Source organism: Silene latifolia, chromosome 1, assembly GCF_048544455.1.
Source record: "Silene latifolia isolate original U9 population chromosome 1, ASM4854445v1, whole genome shotgun sequence".
Classification (NCBI taxonomy): Eukaryota; Viridiplantae; Streptophyta; class Magnoliopsida; order Caryophyllales; family Caryophyllaceae; genus Silene; species Silene latifolia.
The window spans coordinates 42,651,729-42,676,071 of record NC_133526.1 but is presented as its reverse complement, the minus strand read 5'-3'; the positions used below and the strand labels follow the sequence as shown (position 1 = coordinate 42,676,071).

At 38.3% G+C, this 24,343-nt stretch overlaps 1 non-coding gene across 1 annotated transcript; it reads left to right on the top strand.

The window, feature by feature from the left end:
- The first annotated feature begins 9,431 nt into the window (after positions 1-9,431).
- On the top strand, positions 9,432-9,538 carry LOC141620365 (small nucleolar RNA R71). Its single transcript, XR_012531946.1, has one exon. It is a non-coding gene; the product is annotated as a small nucleolar RNA R71 (small nucleolar RNA).
- Positions 9,539-24,343: the final 14,805 nt, after the last annotated feature.

Sequence of the window (24,343 nt, the reverse complement as noted above, 5' to 3'; positions counted from 1 at the left end):
CTCACAGAAGTTATCAATTATCTAGGTAGAGAGTAAGTGAGTAACTAATCCAACACCCCCAATGTGGAGGCGTTCGAAACTCCTAAAAATATTGAATGCCTACTTCTTGCCAAAAAAAATGACAACTAAACAAGTCGTCATTTTGTAATTAATGGGATTTTTCAATTCTCATGTTTTAAAGGGACAACCAAACAACACTAAAGAGAAATCTAGTGCAATATATTTCTGGACATTTTTTACGAAACAAACCATTTCTCAAAAATAAATGTCAACTTTTTAATCGTGATTTTCTATCTGAGACTATTTCAATGTGCCGATTGACAGAATATTTGTAAAAGTCGTCTACTACGATGTAAATCTTAGTAATAGAGTAAAAACTCCCGGTTTTAAGTATGCATATATAAATAAATGGGGTTTTTGCCTTTTACTAACTAATGAGTCTAAAACTTTACAATTTACCACTTATTGAGTTCAACTTTACTAATAACTACCTAATTTTGAAGGAAACTTTCACAATCCATACCTATTTTGCATTACATTGACGATTTTTCTTATTTATCGTCTCGTTTACGTTTTATAGACTATCGATTACCTAGAAGGACCAAACAACCCCCTTCCAAATACACTCACACACTCCCTCATAAAATTCTACAAATTAGTCGTCCCCAACCCCCAATGTAATTGAAGTTTCTCTATTATATCTAGGGCTCATCATTTTTCTGGGCAATTTCAGGCAAGTTCTTTTTCTTCTTACGATTTCTTTTTCAATTTCTTGCAATGCAACTACAATTAGGCTCGTATGTTAATTGTTCACCCTCATTTTGTGTCTTTATTGTCTAATTTTGGGTTATTAACTCAAGTTTTCTTATTAATTCATCAATTAATTTTGTGTTTTTGTAATACCACTCAAATTTCTAACTTTGCTTTTATTTTATAAACTCGAACTTCGGGACGAAGTTCCTTTTAAGGGTGAAGATTGTAATACCCCAAATATTTAAATATTCCTTTTAATATTCTAATTTCATTAAGCCTTCTGAAAATAATTTTATATTTATATATATAAGAAAAAAATTATGTGTGAACGTTTATGATGGTGATTATTTATTAAGTCGGTTCTTAAACTTATCTCTTAGGAAATCCTAATTTATATCAAACCCTCGTCAAAGCCCTCATGCCTAATTATTAAATAAATCCATTGTCCAGCCGTCGTTCCTATTCACTACCAATCTATTTCTTTGTCTTTCTATTGTTCCTCATGTATGGCCTTATGGTCATGTCGATCATCATTCATCAATCCGTGATCATCATCAAATTTGGCTATAAATCAACGAGTATATTCCTTTCATAGAAAGAGACTACTTTGTGCAAATTTGAAGACCGTCGTCTTTGCATCGTATTTCATCAAAGTTGAGGGTTTAATATTTAGAGCAACTTATAAGAGATTTATTATTATTTTCTAATCGCTACTTTAAGGTAACACGATGATAAGGCTAAAGTCGTATCACCTAATCAAAGTAAATCTATCTCAATACTAACAAAATAGCTAGCGGTAAGACAGGTATCGAATCCACAGGGAGGCGATAATAGTCAGTTTGCTAATATTTAGATCGTAAGTAACAATTTTTTGGGGGTTTGTTTGGTTTGTTTTCTAACAACTAATAGCAAGTGAAATAAAGATGAATAACAATAATATTAAGAAGTCTAGGACGCCGGTTCACTAGGTCAATTATACTGGGTGTATCTTAATCAATTGTTAGGTCAATCAAATTATTTAAGGTCACAAGATTGATTAATTCTATTATGCCTTTTAGATTCAGTTTAACATGCAATCGCTATAACTAAACACAACCTATATGATTATCGCAACCTATATTAATCATAACCCAGTCGGTGAAAGTATTAATTCGCTACACTAATGATAGATTCAGACCTTAAATCATATAACTAGAATAAGAACAATAATCAAACGATAGTTTAAACGATAGTGCTAACAATCAATTAATAACCCTCCTTCTAATCAACCTAGATCCCCTTTATCCTAGATAAAAGATTTAGCTACTTATATTAAATAGATTAACAACCATAAAGGTAGATGAAAGCATGATTGGAGATATAAAATAATAACAATGGAATAAAAGCATCTGACACTAGCTGGTATTGGAGGAAACTTTGTCAAGTTAGAGATCTACTTAAAGACTGGACAGAGCAAGGAGAAGGGGATTATTCCATAGCTAAAGGATATGATTTCCTCATAGAGAAAACTCAGGAGGTGCAATGGTCAAATATGGTTTGGAACCAGTTGACGATACCCAAGCATAGCTTGGTAGCTTGGCTTTATCATCACAAATCTCTTACTACTAATTCAAAGCTTAAAGATATTAGCATTACCTCAGACGATACCTGCTATATCTGTGGAGTAGGAGCGGAACAGCTGGATCATCTCTTCTTTTCCTGCATTTACAGTAATAATATAGTTAGTATCGTGGAGATTTGGTTAGGCATTCAATTACCTCGACAAAATTTGTTAGATTGGAGAATCCAATTCCATGGATCCGGGTATAAGAGAGATGTCGTCAATGGCGTTCTTAATGCTCTCATCTATTCCATTTGGAGGCAAAGGAACACATGCAAGTTTGAGATGCAGCTGCTAAGACCTCATAAAGTCGCTGAAAACTTAATCAAGGATCTCAAGATTTGAATTGTTCAAATACAGAAGAGATCGAAGAGAAAGGAGGATGACTGGACGAGATTATTGTGTGGGCGATGATGATTGCTTGGTAGACTACAGTAGGATGGAGGAGGAAGACGATGGGTCGTTCTAACTAGATTCCTCTAGATAAGATTTCTGTAATTTGGTTTTGTTGTCCATTGTAATGCTCTTTGGGCTTGGGCTGTTTGGGTTAGTTCGACGAATGAGATTAATTTCTCGTTCGATCGGGATATGGTTCCGTTCTCTTTTGATTTAATGAAAGCTTACATTTTATCAAAAAAAAAACTTGAATTATAATTAACGAAAAACGATTAATGTACCCTAACAATTAATGAGGAAAGATTGTAGATCCAAAAGTAATGCTAGCCGAGTAAACTAAGAGTTTTTTCGAGTTCAGAATATAATAAAAGCGTAACCTAATTGTTCTCCCGAATTTAGAATATATAATACAAATAAGACGTGTTTTAGGAAAATTCGGAAAACAATCTAACAAAGAAGATCCTCGATCGAGCCTGGTAATACTCGATCGAGGAACCAGGTGCCTCAGCTTATCTTCATCTTAACTTCTCTTCTTATCTTCAAGTCTCCTCGTTTCTCATGCCATGCCTCGTGTATCCCACTATGACATATCCGCAATGCTCATCTTTACTTGATTCACCTCGTAATGCGTCATTTCTGCATTAAAACATAAAGTAGCGGCAATATCGACAATTCACTATAGAAGGCATATAAATGACATAATAAGCACGGAAACATTATCAAAAGTAACATGAAAGGAGTCAAAAAAGTGTATATAAAAGTGATACATCAAACTCCCCCAAACCAACTCTTTGCTTATCCCTAAGCAAAGCAATACATCATACAAAAGACAAACATACAAATGCTGAATGAATACTCAGGGCTAATGTCGATGCACATACAAATCCCAAGCTATCCATATCTATAACAAAGTAATGACCAAAAATTTTGCAATCAAACAAATTCAAAGGCACGGGTAATAGAAGAGCGTAGCTCAACTCAAGATATAACATGATACTGTGACTCAGCCAAATACCTTTCAATCTTGCAAGATGTCTTAGTTGGATTCTCGCGGATTCACTCATGCACTCATTGATCAGGCTGTCGCAACCTATCAAAAATAAACCAAATAGTCTCTAACTAATATAGCTAGGGAAGTCGGGATCGTATCCACAGGGAGGCTATTTGAAATCTAATTGTCAATTAAGTTTGTCTGAGTCACAAAATTGGGGGGTTTGAAATGTTTACTAAAATTAAAGTAAAGCAAAGACGAGAAATTAAGTGTAATAAATGTGTAAAGCAAATATAGAGACAAACAGCTAGGATGGTCGATTCACCACGGTCTACAACGATCTGAGGTAAGGTCAACGGTCAGCAACAGACGGTCTGAAGGGAATTGAACATGTCCTCTCGATCCACAATTCGCCCTAGAATTCTAATGTAGCTCTCGCCCTAATTAGAGTATCCTATTGTTCATAGCAAGTTTTCGCCTTTTCCAATCTCTCGATCCAGGTCAAGGTTTAACAAGATGGTCAATTAATTACGTGCACTTAATTAATCAAACCGCTATCAGATGCTATGATTAACAATTCAGATGGAGTAAACTGGTAACCTAATAACCTAACATAATATCATCATACAACCGTGGATCCCCTAAATCCTAGCACAAGAGAATTAGCTATGCATAATTAAATGAAAGACAACGATTGAAGTAGAAGAGAACATTAAGGATTGCATGACGGAATTAAATAGATATTCAACTAGCATAAAACGGAGCAAATAAGAACAATAAAATAACAACAATAAAAATAAAGAACGAAGGACAATTGAAATTATCGAAATTGAGAGGGAAAGATTACAGGTTTAGATCCGAAAATCGAAGGAGCAAAGTAACGTGTAAACTGTTTTTTTTTTTTTTTTTTGCAAAAGTAAAGATGCCCTAATAAAGTTCTCAGTTTGTCTTTATATAGAAATAGTTAAGAGTTATTAATTAAACGACTAATGGGCCGAATTAACAAGTTAATCAAACACGGCCTAGCATGAAAATAGTCGATCGACCAAAATTCCAGTCGATCGACTAATCCTCTAAGCAAAACCAGTCGATCGACCATTATAGGCTGTCGATCGACTTTTCTGGGAGAACAGCAGCGTCCATGATCACTTTATCATGCTTCCTTACGTCTTCACACATTCCAAGATGATCATTCTCGAGCTTAACTTTACTAGTATCTCAAATGCAACTCCGGGGACGGCTGGGTTTTGGCGTGTTTACACTCTTTAGGGTCCAAATATGCATAAAATATAAAATAACCCAAAGTAGCCGATTCATGGGAGAATAGTAGCTAGTCGCTACTAAATAAGCATAGAAATGCGTGAAAATGAGTAAAGTAAATATATGAAATAGGCACGCATCAAACCTCCCCAAACCAAACCCTTGCTTGTCCTCAAGCAAGCAAAGACTAAGGACATAAACATCTAATGGAACGGTAGACAAGCTCAGAGTTAACTATGCTTCATACGCCCAAGTCAATTTAATGCAAGTAGCCAAGACTAAAGTACAAAATCAATTGCAAACGAGTTATACGTATGAAATAACTTATTGAACCTTCAACCTTGCAAGACTCGTGTAAATCGGACTCTCACGGGTCACTCATCACTCGTTAAAGAACATGGTGAGATTATTCATTGTAAGACAAGAAGGAAAATAAGACACTCACCTAACCGCAACCTATAAGAACATGCATGCAGTCTAACATGATAGTTATCTCTACTGACCGTACATATGCATTCCAACCAAACAGGGCCAAATCACATGTCGAGGACTTATAAATATGGTGAAGTGAGGTAATTGGGTAAGAATGGGAAAAACATTTTGAAGATGTGGAGGTAAGAGCCAAGCTAGTATCATAACGAAACCAATAGTAAACAAATCCCACTTCAACAACCCAACTGTTTAAAATAAAACGATGCCACAACTAGCATAAAACTCACGCACCAAAGCAATAAATACTCCTCAGATAATATGGAATAAGAGCATAGGAGTGACCCATCGTCTTTTTTTTTCAACTTGATTTTCTATATTTGTTTCTACTATTTTTTTTTCATTTTCACATTTTTTTTCTTTTTTTTTTTCAGTTCTTTTTTTTTCAACTTCTTTCCTTTACTCATTCTTCCATTTCCTTCTTCTCAGACACTTCACAACAAAAAATATGCCAAGATCGATAGATACACACGTACCCAAAAATATTAACCGTACTAGCTTGACTAAGGTAGGCTATATAGGAATGTGGTTAACAATTGGGTCAAAACAAGTCAATATGGCTATGTGAGGCTCAAGGGTAAAATAAGAAGAAAAAGGATGCCTCTCCCCATATGACACCGCCACTAACCCGAATGCATACAGGTACTAAGAGACAAAAAACCATGTTTATGCAAATTGATGTTACATGTCTTATATGGAGTACTACTCTCATCCTAGCATGAAACTGATCGTGAATGTCATCAATTTATTTAGCTCTAATACCTCAGAAATTTTGAGTAGGTTGCTGAAATTAAGTCAAGTTTATTCGTTCAGAAAAGTTAATCACAAACTCGTAGACTATGCAACGACCGTACAAGACTGGTAAAGCAAGGCTTGGGCGAAAAATAAAGCACAGATGACGTTACATCATTGTTATCTAACCGTTCCGACTCGACCTAAAATGCAGAAAAAAAAACATGTTTTTGTAATTTTTTTTCAAAATTTTCAATTTTTCAAATTTTTTTTAAAAGAAGAGAAAAAAATACTGCATACGGAAATAAACATGCAAACAGAAACGCATTAAAAATGTAAATGGATGCAAATAGACAGATGCATACCCTCCCCAAACCAAATCACATAATGCCCTCATTGTGTTCAACAAACAATCAGCAGCAGTGCAAAATATAACGGGAAAGAGGGGTACGCGGAAGAAATGAAAACAAGCAAAGGAAAGCAGAAGAAATGGGAACTTACAATTTAATAACCTCCCCAAACCAGCCAACAACAAGGGAGGTCGTGGCCAGCTGCCACTAATCATCACGCACAGCAAAATCGGGATCGTCATCTTCTTAAAAACACGCTGGGTACCAAGGTTAGTCGATCAAAAAACCAGTCGATCGACTATTAGCGCCAGTCGATCAACCAAAATCACTTGTCGATCGACTTTTTCCACCTTATACTCGGCATAATCTCGTCTTTCATGCATAGTTTGCCAAGACGACTCGCCTCTTCGCCGATGCACCTGAAAATAACGCATACATCTCCCAACAAATACCAAAGCATGTATCCCAATTGTCTCAAGAGCAAAATGAAATAAATCCTAATTACAACGCAAACAAAGAAAATGATAAATGAAACTAATATGTCCTTTGCTAAATCAAAGCTTATTCAATCAGGGTTGCCTCCTGGATAGCGCTGGTTTTTGAGGTCTCGCTCGACCTTACTTCTTAAGTCATCAACAATCAGGCGCCGTACGACTCGGCCGCTGACTAAATGAAGTCCCCTCAACATTCTTGACCTCAGGCCACCACTCAAACTTGGCTTTGAAAATAGAAGGGCGTCCCGCAGCACAGGCTTCCTCACAACACTTAACCTGTGATCGTTCCTTCTTTGCACGCGGCAAGGGATCTCCTTTCTATCCACCATAATCAGCATCGCCAACCTCAGAAAATGCACCCAACGCACCAAGTCCACCTCCCGAATCCTCCTAGTAGCTCAACCTGTCATGTCCTTCAGAAAGATATACAAAAGCATGGTCCTCCATCTTGCTCCCAGCATGGGGCGGAGTTGTCATAGTAATAGCAAACCATGACTCAACTTTAGGACTATCAGTTACTACATGGCAAGATACAACTTGCATAGGTGCCCTACGGATACTAGATTGGGTGTACGTCAGCTTCTCACCCCCCCCCCCCCCCCACTTTAAATGTCAGAGTCCTCGCTCCTACGTCAATAATTGCACCAACAGTATGCAAGAATGGTCTCCCTAAGATAATAAGGATATGGGTATCCTCAGGAATGTCCAAAACAACAAAATCGACAGGTATAAAGAACTTCCCTACCCGCACAGGAACATCTTCTAGAATCCCTAAGGACGCGACAAGGAACGGTCTGCCATTTGGACAGTCATATTTGTGCATCTAAAGTCAGTCAAACCTATCTTTTAAGCTAAAGACAGGGGTAAGAAACTAATGCTGGCACCCAAGTCACATAAAGCATTAGCAATAGTATGGGTGCCTATAAAATAGGGGATAGAAAAACTATCTGGGTCAGCCAATTTAGGCGGAGACTTGTTTTGTAGGAGTGCACTATACTCCTCAGTAAAAGCGATAGTCTCTACCTCATCAAAACTCCTCTTACAAGACAAATATTTTTTTCATAAATTTACCATATGAGGAAATCTGAGTAATAAGTTCAGTGAAAGGTACCGTTACCTGCAGATTCTTCACGACTTCCAAAAACTTCCTAAATTGCTGCTCGACTTTTGTATTCTTTAGGCGCCCTAGAAAAGGAACCTTGATAACGACAGGTGGGTCAACAGCTTTACTCTTCCCTTTATCAGAAATAGACGCCCTATCAGTAGTGGAAGACATTCCAATAGCAATAGACGACGGATCAGCAACCCCGTCTGGTGAAAAATTCGATCGACCAGTTGAACAAGTCGATCGACTAACAGGAACTGTCGATCGACCACTATGCCCAGTCGATCGACTTTTTTCGATTTCTTCATTGATCATATCAGCAGTTTTAGTCGATCGACCAAAAGTTTCTGTCGATCGACTTTTTTCAGACGTTTCAGCAGCTTCGTCAGCGCATTCATCTTCCGCATCAACATCCAGATCCTCAACAATAATATCGTTGTTCACCCGGGGCATCTCTGGTCTATCATATGTAAGACCACTTCGTAGATGTATCACATTAACGGTCTCATGAGGCTTATCAGGCTTAGACGACAATGCACCTGGCTGCCTACCTGTATTTTGGCTCAATAACTGGGCAATTTGATTGTCCAAGACTTTATTGTGAGCCAACAATTGAGCAATTAGAGCTTCCTACTTTTGTGAAGCCGCCATTTGCTGTTGTAACATAGCTTTAATGTCCGGCATATCACTGTTCGAAGCCCGAGGAGGAGGTTGCATCTGTTTAAACTGCTGTTGAGGCGGCCTATTAAAGTTCCCTTGTGGTTGATTACCACGATTTTGAGGGATTATGTAAGGATTGGTCGGCGGAGAGGTGGGATGAAACCCATTCTGATTTCTCTCAACAAAGAAATTAGAATATGGAGTACCTTGCTTGAAAGATTGATAAGCATGAACTTGTTCTAAAGTAATCATACATCCAGCTGCAACATGACCATGAGCACCACAACGCTCACAAGGGACCTCCTGGTGAACCAAAGCATTATCTGTCTGCTGATTTCCCAAGGACTGGCCTGTCTTTAGTTCGGCAATTTGGGCAGTTAGAGCCTTTAACTGAGTTGCAATTGCACTTTCCGAACCACCTCCTCTTTTGCTACCTCTTCGATTACCATACTCAGCTGTGTGAGTAGCTATCTGATCAATTAGTTTCCAGGCATTGGCATCATTATTGTTATCCTGGAGTCTCCCGTTTGCAGCTGAATCAAGTAAGGCATGATCGTCATACAGCCCGTTGTAGAACTGGTTGCAGAGGAACCATATCTGGAACCCATGATGTAGAACAGATCATACTAGTCGTTTGAAACGAACCCACGTCTCATTAAATTCCTCAGTAGGATCTTGTTTGAAACTCGTAATCTGACTTCTGAGGGCATTAGTCTTCTGGGTGGGAAGTATCTCTTGTAGAATACAAGAACCAACGAATTCCAGTCTGTAATACCATGAGCTTCCGTATCCAAGACACGGAGCCACTCCGCTGCATCATCTTGCAGGGAGAAAAGGAAAAGTGTCTGTTTGACTTGGTCTTGAGTCACCCCCGCAGCCAAAGGAACAGAGCAGCAGTAACTAACAAACTTTTCCATATGTTTAGCTGGGTCCTCACCAGCTCCTCCTCCAAATAAATTTCGCTCCACCAGATTAATGTAAGATGGGCGAATTTCGAAAGTACCCGTATCTATAGTGGGGAGCTTGAATCCCTTGGGAAGAGAGGCAAGGGTAGGCTCGAAATGACTCGCTAAAGTCGGCATGATTGTAGTAGGAGCAGAAGTAGACGTGTCTTCCTCTAAAGACTGATTTTCTGCAATAAATGTGGCGTAATATGAATCAAGCGTACTCAAGTCTTCTGCTTGATATATCTCCTTCCAAAGGTTTCGTCTAGCACGGAGAGTCCTTTCTGGTTCTGGATCAAACGGTATGAGTTCAAACCTGAAAGACCTGGGCATAAACAAAACTAACACTGAAAGGTGAGAAACGGCCTCAAGGAATACAGGTTCCTTGAGACAAGAGACAGACTAAAATAAAACAAATAGAAAAATGCGTCGCCTCCCCGGCAATGGCACCAAAATTTGATCAGGCTGTCGCAACCTATCAAAAATAAACCAACTGGTCTCTAACTAATATAGCTAGGGAAGTCGGGATCGTATCCACAAGGAGGTTATTTGCAATCTAATTGTCAATTAAGTTTGTCTGAGTCACAAAATTGGGGGGTTTGAAATGTTTACTAAAACTAAAGTAAAGCAAAGAAGAGAAATTAAGCGTAAGAAATGTGTAAAGCAAATATAGAGAGAAACAGCTAGGATGGTATGTTCACCACGGTCTACAACGATCTGAGGTAAGGTCAACGGTCAGCAACAAACGGTCCGAAGGGAATTGAACATGTACTCTCGGTCCACTATTCGCCCTAGAATTCTAATGTAGCTCTCGCCCTAATTAGAGTATCCTATTGTTCATAGCAAGTCTTCGCCTTTTCTAATCGCTCGATCCAGGTCAAGGTTTAACAAGATGGTCAATTAATTACGTGCACTTAATTAATCAAACCGCTATCAGATGCTATGATTAACAATTCAGACGGAGTAAAATGGTAACCCAAAAACCTAACATAATATCATCATACAACCGCGGATCCCCTAAATCCTAGCACAAGGGAATTAGCTATGCATAATTAAATGAAAGACAACGATTGAAGTAGAAGAGAAAATTAAGGATTGCATGACAGAATTAAATAGATATTCAACTAGCATAAAACGGAGCAAATAAGAACAATAAAAGAACAACAATAAAAATAAAGAACGAAGAACAATTGAAATTATCGAAATTGAGTGGGAAAGATTACAGGTTTAGATCCAAAAATCGAAGGAGCAAAGTAACATGTAAACTGTTTTTTTTTTTTTTGCAAGAGTAAAGATGCCCTAATAAAGTTCTCAGTTTGTCTTTATATAGAAATAGCTAAGAATTATTAATTAAACGACTAATGGGCCGAATTAACAAGTTAATCAAACACGGCCTGGCATGAAAATAGTCGATCGACCAAAATTCCAGTTGATCGACTAATCCTCTAAGCAAAACCAGTCGATCGACCATTATAAGCTGTCGATCGACTTTTCTGGGAGAACAGCAACGTCCATCATCACTTTATCATGCTTCCTTACATCTTCACACATTCCAAGATGATCATTCCCGAGCTTAACTTTACTAGTATCTCAAATGCAACTCTGGGGACGGGTTCTGGCGTGTTTACACTCTTTCGGGTCCAATTCTGCATAAAATACAAAATAACCCAAAGTAGCCGATTCATTGGAGAATAGTAGCTAGTCGCTACTAAATAAGCATAGAAATGCGTGCAAATGAGTAAAGTAAATGTATGAAATAGGCACGCATCACTCATAATGAGTAAGATATATGTAAGATAGAAAGAATTAAGACACTCACTCAACTTATGAAACATGCATGCAATCTAATGTGATAGAAATTTCTCCAACTAATACGCATTCATAACAAAGATAAAAGTACATGTATCAAGGACAATAGGGTGGCAAATGGGCAAGGGTATAGAAGTGGTTTGTGCCGAAGCACGTATGGATATGTAAGGCTGAGACGGTAGTCGCAGCGCTAAACCAATAACCAATTCCAATGATAACAAACATAAACCATACCAACTAGAGAAATTATCTCAACTTTGACAACACATGAGAGAATATGAAGGACTCTCCAATAATGCATTAGACTCTAGTATACACCACTTATAATCTCCTAACGAAAACAAATGAAGCAATTATTTTTCTTTTTCTTTCATTTTCTCTTTTTTTTTCGGTCACCTTTTTTTTTTCTTTTTTCTCTTTTCTTTTTTCTTTTCTTTCTTTGCTCCATAATTTTCTTCTTCTTTTCCAACATAAGAGACCAACACAATTGCTTATGAAATTAAAGCTACAACCCACATGACATAAAAGTCCCAATCCCAACCAAAGTAGCTAGATAACATGAAACTCAAGCAACTGCGACTGTCCCGAAAAGGTAGGCAAATTCTAGATTGTAGCTATGAAAATAGGATATGAAATGGTTACAAGGTTCAAATGGGCTAACAAAACAAGGTAATGTATGGCTTATTTGAACGGTAAGAATCGTATTTCCTCATGTACTTAATCATATGAACGCGCTAAAAGTTAAGAAACTAATGTCACACTTATGCAGTTTGATATTACATATTCCACAAGGAGACCAAACTCTTTAGCCTAATTGACAAATGAGACCAGTTTATTAATGTTCCTGGCCTAGGAAGCTCTATAGACCTCAGAAATTTAAGTGGTTTACCAACATAATAGTGTCAAATTTACTTGGCATAAGGCATATTGTTACGGTCAAGACTTGAGTTATGAGCTTTGTTTTCAGAAATCACATGTCAAAACAATGTACATGGACAACTTAAGTGGGATTCAAATGCAAAAGACAAGGCAAATTATCATCATTGCTAAACAATTCACCAAGACTCAACCTAAAAATAAAGAAAAACATGTTTTTTGTGTTTTATAAATTTTTCAATTTTTTGGATTTTTGATATAAAAACACACAACATAAATAAAACACACAACTGAAAGTAAATCACACAACAGAAATAAATATACTTCTCCAAACCTAAATGTCACAGTGTCCTCATTGTGACGACTACCGCATAGCAATCACACAACAAATCCAGTAACCTAAAGCACACTACTAACAAAGCGAATAGGGAAATAAGAAATACAATAAAAGAAATATAAGGAAAGATAGTAGAAGCTGTGTAGCAAAAGCTCCTCCAAACCAGCTGGAAAGTGAGGGATGTAGTGACCAGCTGTCACTACTGCGCATCTCCATCATCATCATCATCATCATCATTGCCAGCATGGATGGCATCATTATACCCATCAATCTCCTCGAACAAAACATCCAGCTTTAGATCAGGAACACGGCCACCACGGCCTCCACGTCGACCATAGCCTGTAGCACGACCACCTCTAGAAACAGCTGCCCCAGAAGTAGAAGCTCCAAACTGGCCAAACTGCCCTCTCTGAGAAAGAGGGACCCCAGCATCCTCAGGAAACACACTAGAAGGCTGACTAGGCCGAATAGGAGTATAAAATGGATGACCTAGAGCACCAAAGTCCCGACTGAACTAACCAAAAGGGAAAAAATTTCGGGACACTTACTTGACAAATTGGAGCAATGAATCACACAAATAAGCAAAGAGGAGTGAATTAATTCACTAGCAAGCAATTTAGCACAAATTAGAATGAAGATTTGATGATGATATGAAGAGTATGAGTAATAGGGATGGGAGTTAGTATGAGAGAAAGAGCATAGATTATGACGGAAGAAGCAATAGACGGAATAAGCATGTAATAATTAGGAGAAAAGAAAGAGTAAAGAAGCCGGTTTAAAACGCGGAACCCGGTCCAGGTGTGGTTCCTCGATCGAGCCTTAAATTACTCGATCGAGGCACCAGTTTTCAGAAACCCCGACTCTCGACATTGCAATTTTTAATTAATTTAGTTGGTTCCTCGATCGAGCCCTACTGCCACTTGATCGAGCATGCAATTTCCTCGATCGAGCCTCCTTGTACTCGATCGAGGCACCTGTTGCCGTCCTCTTGCTCACAAATACGTTAACTTTCCGTCTTGTAATCCGTCTTAGATGCAAAAATACTTTGAAATACGTCAAATTCTCTCCCTCACATCACTCAAAACAATGAAATAACATAATTAAAATGCGATTAACGAAATTTAAATTCCTTAATTACAAATTATTACAATTTAAACTCTGAGCTGCCTCTCGGTACGCTGGTTTAACCGATCCCGCATGACAGTATTTGTAACACCCCCATACTCCAAGTGCCTTTCCAGGACCACTTAAGGCATGGAAATGCTACCATCTCGGTTACCCGAGGCAATGATTATCATAAGACAATAAAGAAACATATTTAAATAATAATTAACGTTTAAAGTGATTACATGCCAAAACCAAAACTGATAAAGAGATACAAGTTCTCCAAAACCATCTACTATCAAAAGACTATAAAACTATCAAACACAGTGGAAGACTTCTAAACTGCATCGTGGTGACTCCTCCCAGTTATCCCATACGCATCAGTTCATACCTGCTCAATAACTGCTCACCACCTCCGAATGGATCACCACAGTTTTTAAAACATTTAAACGGGGTCAGTACTAATCACACAATTCAATATATCAACAATAAGATAAACAGACAGCTTAACCGTCACACACACACACAACCACCAATTCCAATAATCTCAATCATCGATCGTCCACTTTGGACCAGCCACGCCGAGTGGGGGACCGCGGCCGTTCCCACCTAAGCCCCGCTCATCATACCGAGCGATAACCCTGTCCATTAATGTGCACATCCCCTTCCGTGGCGGGTTCCACGAAGGGCGAAACTAGGGCGTGAAGTCACTCCCGCAAGTGACCCCACTCAGCCGAGAACGCATCTCGAGAACCAATCAAGAACAACCACAACCACAATCACAACAATCATTATATCAAACAACTAGATACAACACATCACCAAGATCCCATTATGGGACTAATACTGAGTAGGAAATCCTACCTGGAAAGCACAACAATCATCAGACGATCTAGCAGCTGTCTCAAAACCTCTCCTTTACAAATCCTTCTCCTATCACATAATCACATGATCACAATCTAACCTTAACAAATCATAAAAACCCCCAATCCCAAAATTAGGGTTTAATGAAACTTAACGAAATACTATAAAATTGGTATGCAGATCTTACCCTCGACGCAAGGATCACAAAGGTATAAAGAACGATGGAATCCGACCTCTCAAGCTCCGGGATTTGTCAACAATGCGGTTAAGGTGATGAACGTAGTTTGCTTTCTCTTCTCACAGTGATTAGGTTTTGGAAAAGTGATTTGGAAACAATGACGGAAGTGTTTTATACTTTAATCGCATTATTAACAAAACCCGACAAAACAGCCCTCGTAAACCGGCTACTCGATCGAGTAGCTAAGGTACTCGATCGAGTGCCCCCTTACTCGATCGAGTACCCTAGTTACTCGATCGAGTACCCAACAGGTCAGAAACTATTTTATTTCGCAAAACTCCCTTACTCGACAGAGTAAGGCTTACTCGATAGAGTACCCCAAGACTCATAAATACGGAGTATTACAGTCTTCCCTCCTTAAAAAGAACTCCGTCCCCGAAGTTCAACCCATACATAAAAACAACCATACTAACTCGACCAAGACACAACAACATAACTAAGAACTCAAGAACTCGACCAAACATAAAACATGAACTTTTAACACCCACTCCACCAACTATGTTTACTTCCCTAACATGACTCACGATATCGTATCCACCACATATATATATCTCTCACGACACCAACTCCATACATAACCAACTACCATCCTCTAACGCTGCTAGCTCCATAATATCATCCACTATCAAATCCAAAATCAAGACACTCATAGACATCAAACGGAATGTTACATTCTACCACCCTTAAAAGGAACTTCGTCCTCGAAGTTTACTCACACTCATAACCTCATCATCCAACTGTCAACACTATCGAAGTATTCTCGCATTCCTAACATCAAACTACTACAAGCACGTCCGTGACCTTTTAACACTATCAACCACAACATATACAAATCCATATCTTATGCTACACCAACACTCTATTTCCAAATATACTACCATATGAACAATCATCAAAATCTCTTTTATCGCATCCTACTCCGCTTAAGATAAATGTTACGTCCTCGTAACCTACTAATACTATATCCTTAGTTATATCTTCTCATTATTCTCATCATCATCTCATGTCATAGATAACCACCTATACTCTAAACACTCGTCATGCATGTATCCAAGGCTCTCTTACCTAAACAATTCTCATACTTCAATTCACTCGTCACACCACCTAACCTATACCTCAAAATCTTTATCTTAACCCAAAACTTCAACTTTCCACATTAACGCAACATGACATACCTCTCTATATAAACTATATGAAACTCCCATCATCAAAAGCATAACTCACGATCCACACTTGTTACGTACTCTCACACTAGATCCTCAAGTTCTTTCATTCATTACCGCAAGACTCATACATAACTTAACACGACACTTATTATTCAACACCCTACACTCACTGTCTCAACAAAGGATTATGAACCACCTGCATATATCAGCTCATTACCACACATGTTCTACGAATCACTTGCCATTATCATGTCCACTAAAGCCTTATTTAGAACAAGATCAAAATTACTGTAACAACCTCTCACAACCGTGTCCCATCAATAGAACATCACTATAGCATGACAACAACGAAAACATATACGACTCTATTTCATATCATATTATACCCTCATTCCCAACTTAACCTGGTAAAGAAAACATCAATAAACAAGACAACTGTCTATCTGCAGAAACTGAAACTCGCAGGGAGCAACATCAAACAAAACAACAAACTATGTATAAATGGTATGTACTTTCGAAACTCGAATCATAATCATCCCGCCTACTCCACCACAACCGGTGACGGCATCACAACACCGCCACCAACAACCACACCGTAGTACGAAAATACCCGCATCACAACACTAAATGCCGTGCCCGGATCACCACCCGAGGCACCACAACCACATCGATAGACATCACAACTACATACAATTCCATAAATACTGACTCGGAAATAACCTTTCGGACAAGAAAACTTACTCAAATCCACTTTACTCAATCACAACGCAACATATTATATGAATAAACAGATAAGCATCTCATGAACATCATCTCCACCATTTCACGGAATACACATGTGTTATTAATACACATAAAATTATAACTAGCCATGTCAAATTAATCAAATTATTACCTTTTTGGATATCATTCAATTAAATTTCCGTGTCCAACATATATATTACAGAACATTCATAAAACAACTTTATAATTATCACACCATACCACTTCTTGTGAGGTCAGAACCTCACACAAACATTTACACATATCATAGACCCGTAATCACAACCAACTAGTCAATCCTGACCACGTAAGTTACCACTCAACATAGGTTACCTGTCGCCCGAGCTTAACTCGTATACACCTCATAACATATTCTCCCTTTCGCATATCCATCACCCTCTGCCAAATGTAGCCACACCATTAATACTCAACTACTAACAACCGCCTCATATAACCACATCTTATACTCTTTCATAACTGTACTTATCAATCTGGTCTCTACAAGATCAATCTCTCTAGAATTGCTGCTTTTCTAAAATACCGTCACCCTTAACCACTAGTCACAAACCATAACACTACTACTGTCCGAACATCAAACCTCTTACACTCATCTCTAAACATCACGATTTCTTTCCTATCTTTGGTTGACATCCCAAATAACAAACATCGAATCCATCAACAAAATTACCTCAACATTCTTCCCAATACTATCCTTAATTGTATCATCATCTAACTCTCCGCCAAAAAATCTCGTATCGTGCAAATATTCTACCAACTTCTTACTTTCCTTAATTCCTCGAAACTCATTACTAATCATGTTGTCCTGAAGCTTCTGTATAAGCATTAACTTACTTACTCTTGATAGAATCATACATCTCGACGATTCCTTACTTTTATGTCACATATCTCCGGTCAACATTTGTCTCAACTTACTTTTATCCTTCTTTTCTCTTTATACTCAACAATATCATTACTAGCTCAACTCCTTATTACTTCTATCTAACTCTTTAGTGCTCCGATTATCTTTTCATTGCTCCAAAACTCAAATCCCATTATTTCATATCGATATCATCTCACTCTTTCTTATCATAAATATTCTCTTATTATGCCATTAATCAATCACCCTTGCCACTAATTTATCCATAAAATCAACGTTCACTGTTCAAATAATTACATCTCCTTTGTACCTCTCTAGAAATCCAAATTTATTTCATACCGTTAAATGCCCAAAGAAATCACACGTAGTTCCACCTCTGAATAAACCAAATCTTTCAAACTCACTCACTGTCTACAAACCCAGCTCGCAACATGTCTCCATAAAGTTCACTATATACCGCTCTTCTCAACCCCTTTAAAACGAATTTTCAGTACATATATTCTTGACCCACACGACTCCTAACCATCTCCCTCCATAATTCTTTACACATCTCAAGCTGCCACTATCCACATCCTTACTTCCAATCTTTTTATTCTCACGTTCCTTAGACTCACATCATCCTTTGCCCACATTCACTTACTTTTACATTACTCAACACACAATCATATCACTCATCCCGTCTCACAAAACATGCTCTATGCCTCAATTAAGCCATACCAATCTCCCTTTTCTTTTTCCACTATCTATCACAACACCTAGAACTCATGTCCTCCCACCGAACTCATACTCACCACAGGTGCCACTCACTACACCACAAGATTGGGTAACTTACGCGTCAAGACCAACATACATGTAAAACAATGCATAAAGAAGAAAAATAATAACTTTGAATTAAACATAATATGCAACGAATTCAAAAGATAAGCATATGACCCAAAACAGGGGTCACTAGATCGAGTATCGGCCACTCGATCGAGTAAGGTACTTACTCGATCGAGTAGGTGAAGATCAGAACAACGTAAAACAAATTACCAGGGACACTCGATCGAGTAACTTACGTACTCGATCGAGTACCCCCCTACTCGATCGAGTACCAAGGCTACTCGATCGAGTACCCTATTTCTCAGCACTGTCCAGTTTTCGTAAAACAGCCATAACTCACTCATTTCTCGGTCGTTTGGGGCGTGTGACCTATCGTTAGAATCGTAAAAGGACAAACTATCACCTCCAATTGGAATCACATCAAAATAATTTATGCATCTCAAGTTATAACAGTTTAAAGACAACTTTGTTGTAATCAGACGACATAACTATTTGATTTTTACTTCCAAACAACTTAAACAACAACCAAGTTAAACGAAAACAACCCAATACTCATGAAACCAGTAGCCCCAATCACATATTATTATTTTCGAAAACAAAGCAACAACATTCATCATGCACTACCCACATGCTTTTATTCTATAGCCTTTCGTAAGACAAATCATACTCATACATTACAAATCCTATTCCATGTTACTAATACATCAATATTACAAATACACTTCATCACATAAACAATTTATATTCAAGAAATTCATATTCTCTTGAAATTGCCACTCCATCTTTTCCAACTAATTCATCTAGTTCAATCACATACTTCATCTAACAAGCGCATATGATACAATAGTAGACAATTGTATGAACTTTTTATATAAGTTTACGCAAACGAAATGATGAAAACAAATCTTATCACACCCCCTAATCACATGTTACTAGGATTGCCACATTATAATTCATTCATCCTGCAACATCATTATTCGTCACATATTATCATATATGAACTACCTCCTTTTTCTACCACATTATTCATCATTCTCATATACTTTTCCAACGATTCCAACCAACATGTAAACCAATTATCATCCAACATGCTTTCAACCAACAACATACAAAATCACCCTTATTCATGCCACACATCACCATATTGGTACACAATTCACAAAATAAGCACATAGCGATCCCGACTCATATCCCATGGTGACCGGTTCAAAATTGTAGGGCGAGTTCGCGACTTTAGGACGTCTCCCAAGTCTTTGCATTAGCTTCTACAACTTTTACCCCGGGTTCATTTTAATTGACTCCCTATATTCATTGGATTTATTGGTTACAGGTTTCAGGATCGTCGCTCTGATACCATTTGTAACACCCCCATACTCCAAGTGCCTTTCCAGGACCACTTAAGGCATGGAAATGCTACCATCTCGGTTACCCGAGGCAATGATTATCATAAGACAATAAAGAAACATATTTAAATAATAATTAACGTTTAAAGTGATTACATGCCAAAACCAAAACTGATAAAGAGATACAAGTTCTCCAAAACCATCTACTATCAAAAGACTATAAAACTATCAAACACAGCGGAAGACTTCTAAACTGCATCGTGGTGACTCCTCCCGATTATCCCATACGCATCGGTTCATACCGCTCAATAATCGCTCACCACCCCGAATGGATCACCACAGTTTTTAAAACATTTAAACGGGTCGATACTAATCACACAATTCAATATATCAACAATAAGATAAACAGACGGCTTAACCGTCACACACACACACAACCACACCAATTCCAATAATCTCAATCACCGATCGTCCTTTGGACCTACCCGATGGGGGACCGCAGCCGTTCCCACCTAAGCCCCGCTCATCATACCGAGCGATAACCCTGTCCATTAATGTGCACATCCCCTTCCGTGGCGGGTTCCACGAAGGGCGAAACTAGGGCGTGAAGTCACTCCCGCAAGTGACCCCACTCAGCCGAGAACGCATCTCGAGAACCAATCAAGAACAACCACAACCACAATCACAACAATCATTATATCAAACAACTAGATACAACACATCACCAAGATCCCATTATGGGACTAATACTGAGTAGGAAATCCTACCTGGAAAGCACAACAATCATCAGACGATCTAGCAGCTGTCTCAAAACCTCTCCTTTACAAATCCTTCTCCTATCACATAATCACATAATCACAATCTAACCTTAACAAATCATAAAAACCCCCAATCCCAAAATTAGGGTTTAATGAAACTTAACGAAATACTATAAAATTGGTATGCAGATCTTACCCTCGACGCAAGGATCACAAAGGTATAAAGAACGATGGAATCCGACCTCTCAAGCTCCGGGATTTGTCAACAATGCGATTAAGGTGATGAACGTAGTTTGCTTTCTCTTCTCACAGTGATTAGGTTTTGGAAAAGTGATTTGGAAACAATGACGGAAGTGTTTTATACTTTAATCGCATTATTAACAAAACCCGACAAAACAGCCCTCGTAAACCGGCTACTCGATCGAGTAGCTAAGGTACTCGATCGAGTGCCCCCTTACTCGATCGAGTACCCTAATTACTCGATCGAGTACCCAACAGGTCAGAAACTATTTTATTTCGCAAAACTCCCTTACTCGACAGAGTAAGGCCTACTCGATAGAGTACCCCAAGACTCATAAATACGGAGTATTACAGTATTACCTCATCAGTAAGAGGAATCAATGGTGAAGAGGTCAAATGCCTCTATCACCCCAACATGGGCACCTTCATAGTTGATTTTCAAACGTTGCCCATTCACTTTAAATGTCTCACCTTTGTCAGTTTATAGTGTAACTGATCCAAATTTGTTCACCTCAGCAACTGTGAATGGTCCAGACCATCTACTCCTTAGCTTACCTGGGAACAAACGCAAACGAGAATTAAATAGCAATACCTCCTCACCAACATGGAATTCTCGTTGCAAGATATGCTTGTCATGCTACTTCTTTGTTTGTTTCTTGTACACTTAAGCACTATCATAGGCATGCAGTCAAAACTCATCAAGCTCATTCAACTGCATCAATCTTCTCTCACCCGCCAGTGAAGGATCCATATTTAGTTCTTTTATGGCCCACATAGCCCTGTACTCAAGCTCCACAGGTAGATGGCAAGATTTGCCATAGACTAATCGGTAAGGTGATGCTCCAATCGGGGTCTTGTATGCAGTACGGTAAGCCCATAAAGTATCATCAAGCTTCCGACATCAATCTTTTCTATTCTTGCTCACTACCTTCTCCAATATTTGTTTCAATTGTTTGTTGGAAACCTCCACTTGTCCACTATTTTGAGGATGATATGTCAATCCTCTACGGTGTGTAACGCCATATTTCTTCAACAAAGTCATTGAAATGCTTGCCTCCATCACTAATCATTGCACAAGGCACTCCAAACCGTGGAAAGATGATTTTCTGAAACAATTTCACAACAGATTTAGCATCACAAGTGGGGGTGGCAATTGCCTCCACCCATTTAGAAACATAATCTACAGCTACTAAAATATATTGATTCCCATGAAAAGTAGGGAATAGCCCTTGGTAGTCAATACCACAAACATCAAAAATCTATACCTCTGAGATCCCAGTTTGAGGCATCTCGTGCCTTTGCGAAATATTACCTGTTCTTTCACATGAATCACAAGAACGAACAAAAGTAGTAGCATCTTTCAAGATAGTTGGCCAAAAGAAGCCCGATTGCATTACCTTAGCAAAAGTCCTAGATGGACCATGATGACCACCATAAGAAGAAGAGTGACAATGAGAGAGAATGACATGTACCTCATCCTTTGGAATACACCGTCTATAAATACCGTCTTCGCACTCCCGGAACAAGTATGAATCATCCCAGAAATACCGCTTCACATCATGCATGAATCTCTTCTTCTGTTGATAACACAAGTCAGGAGGAAGAATACCTCCAACCAAGTAATTGACATAGTCTGCAAACCACGGAGTGCCCGTAGTAACAGCTAGAAGATGGTCATCTGGAAAAAATTCATCAATAGGCAAAATTTCTCTTCTTGCAAATCTCAAACGAGAAAAATGATCTGCAACAACATTCTCAGCACCCGACTTATCACGAATTTCTAAATCAAATTCTTGCAATAATAAAATCCATCTTATAAGTCGTGGTTTAGCTTCCTGTTTAGTTAAAAGATAATTTAATGCTGCATGGTCAGTATGAACAATAACTTTAGAACCGACAAGATAAGCTCTAAATTTGTCTAAAGCATAGACAACTGCAAGAAGCTCCTTCTCCGTAGTAGCATAGTTGATCTGTGCATCATCAAGAGTCTTACTTGCATAGTAAATAGCATGCAACACTTTATCTTTTCTTTGCCCCAACACAGCTCCAACTGCATAATCACTGGCATCACACATAATCTCTGGCATCACACATAATCTCAAAAGGTAGACTCCAATCCGGAGATTGGATTATAGGAGCTGAGATAAGAGCTTATTTAATCCTATCAAAAGACTTAACATACTCATCAGTAAACACAAAAGGTGTATCCTTATGAAGCAGTTGGGTTAGAGGTTGAGCAATTTTGAAAAATCCTTTATAAAGCAGCGATAGAACCCTGCATGACCAAGAAAACTACGCACACTTTTAACATTAACCGAGTACGGGAGTTGCTCAATTACCTCAACCTTAGCTTTATCCACTTGGATACATTTACCTGACACCAAATGACCAAGTACCACCCCTTCAGTAACCATGAAGTGGCACTTCTCCCAATTGAGCACAAGATTGCTTTCCTCAAAGCACTGCAAAACCTTAGTCAAGTTTGTCAAGCAAACATCAAAGTCAGTACCATAAACACTGAAATCATCCATAAAGACTTCCATAATAGACTCTATGTAATCAGAAAATATGGCCATCATATAACACTGAAAGGTAGCTGGGGCATTACATAAACCAAAAGGCATCCTCTTATAAGCAAATACATCATATGGACATGTGAAAGTAGTCTTTTCCTGATCGTCAGGATGAATGGGTATCTGAAAGAAATTGGAGTAGCCATCTAGGTAACAGAAATAACTATGACATGCTAGTCTTTCTAACATCTAATCAATATAAGGAAGTGGAAAGTGGTCTTTCTTAATAGATGTGTTCAACTTCCTATAATTAATACACATTCTCAATCCTGTAACAAGTCTAGTAGCACTTAATTCATTTTTATCATTCTTAACTACTGTAGTACCTCCCTTCTTAGGTACATGTTGGACAAGACTGACCCACTTAGAATCAGATATAGAGTAAATAATACCAGCATCAAGTAATTTATGTACCTCTTTCCTTAACACCTCCTGCATTGGAGGATTTAGTCGTCTCTGACCTTTTGCACTAGGCTTGTGGCCTTCTTCCAAGTGAATACGATGCATACAAAAGTCAGGACTAATACCTCATAAATCATCAATGTTATACCCAATGGCTTTTTTATGAGTTTTAAAAACGGTCAACAAAGCAGAAAGTTGGCCTTCAGTTAGGCTAGCATTGACAATTACTGGGTTCATTTCACAGTCATCCAAAAATTCATACTTAAGATGAGAGGAAAGGGGTTTAAGTTCGGGTTTCTTTACCTCGGTAGCTTTAGATGGGCTACCTAAGCTGTATACCTTTTCCTTTGGGCATTCCTCTCCAGTTAACAACTTCTCAATCTCATCAACTTCTTAAC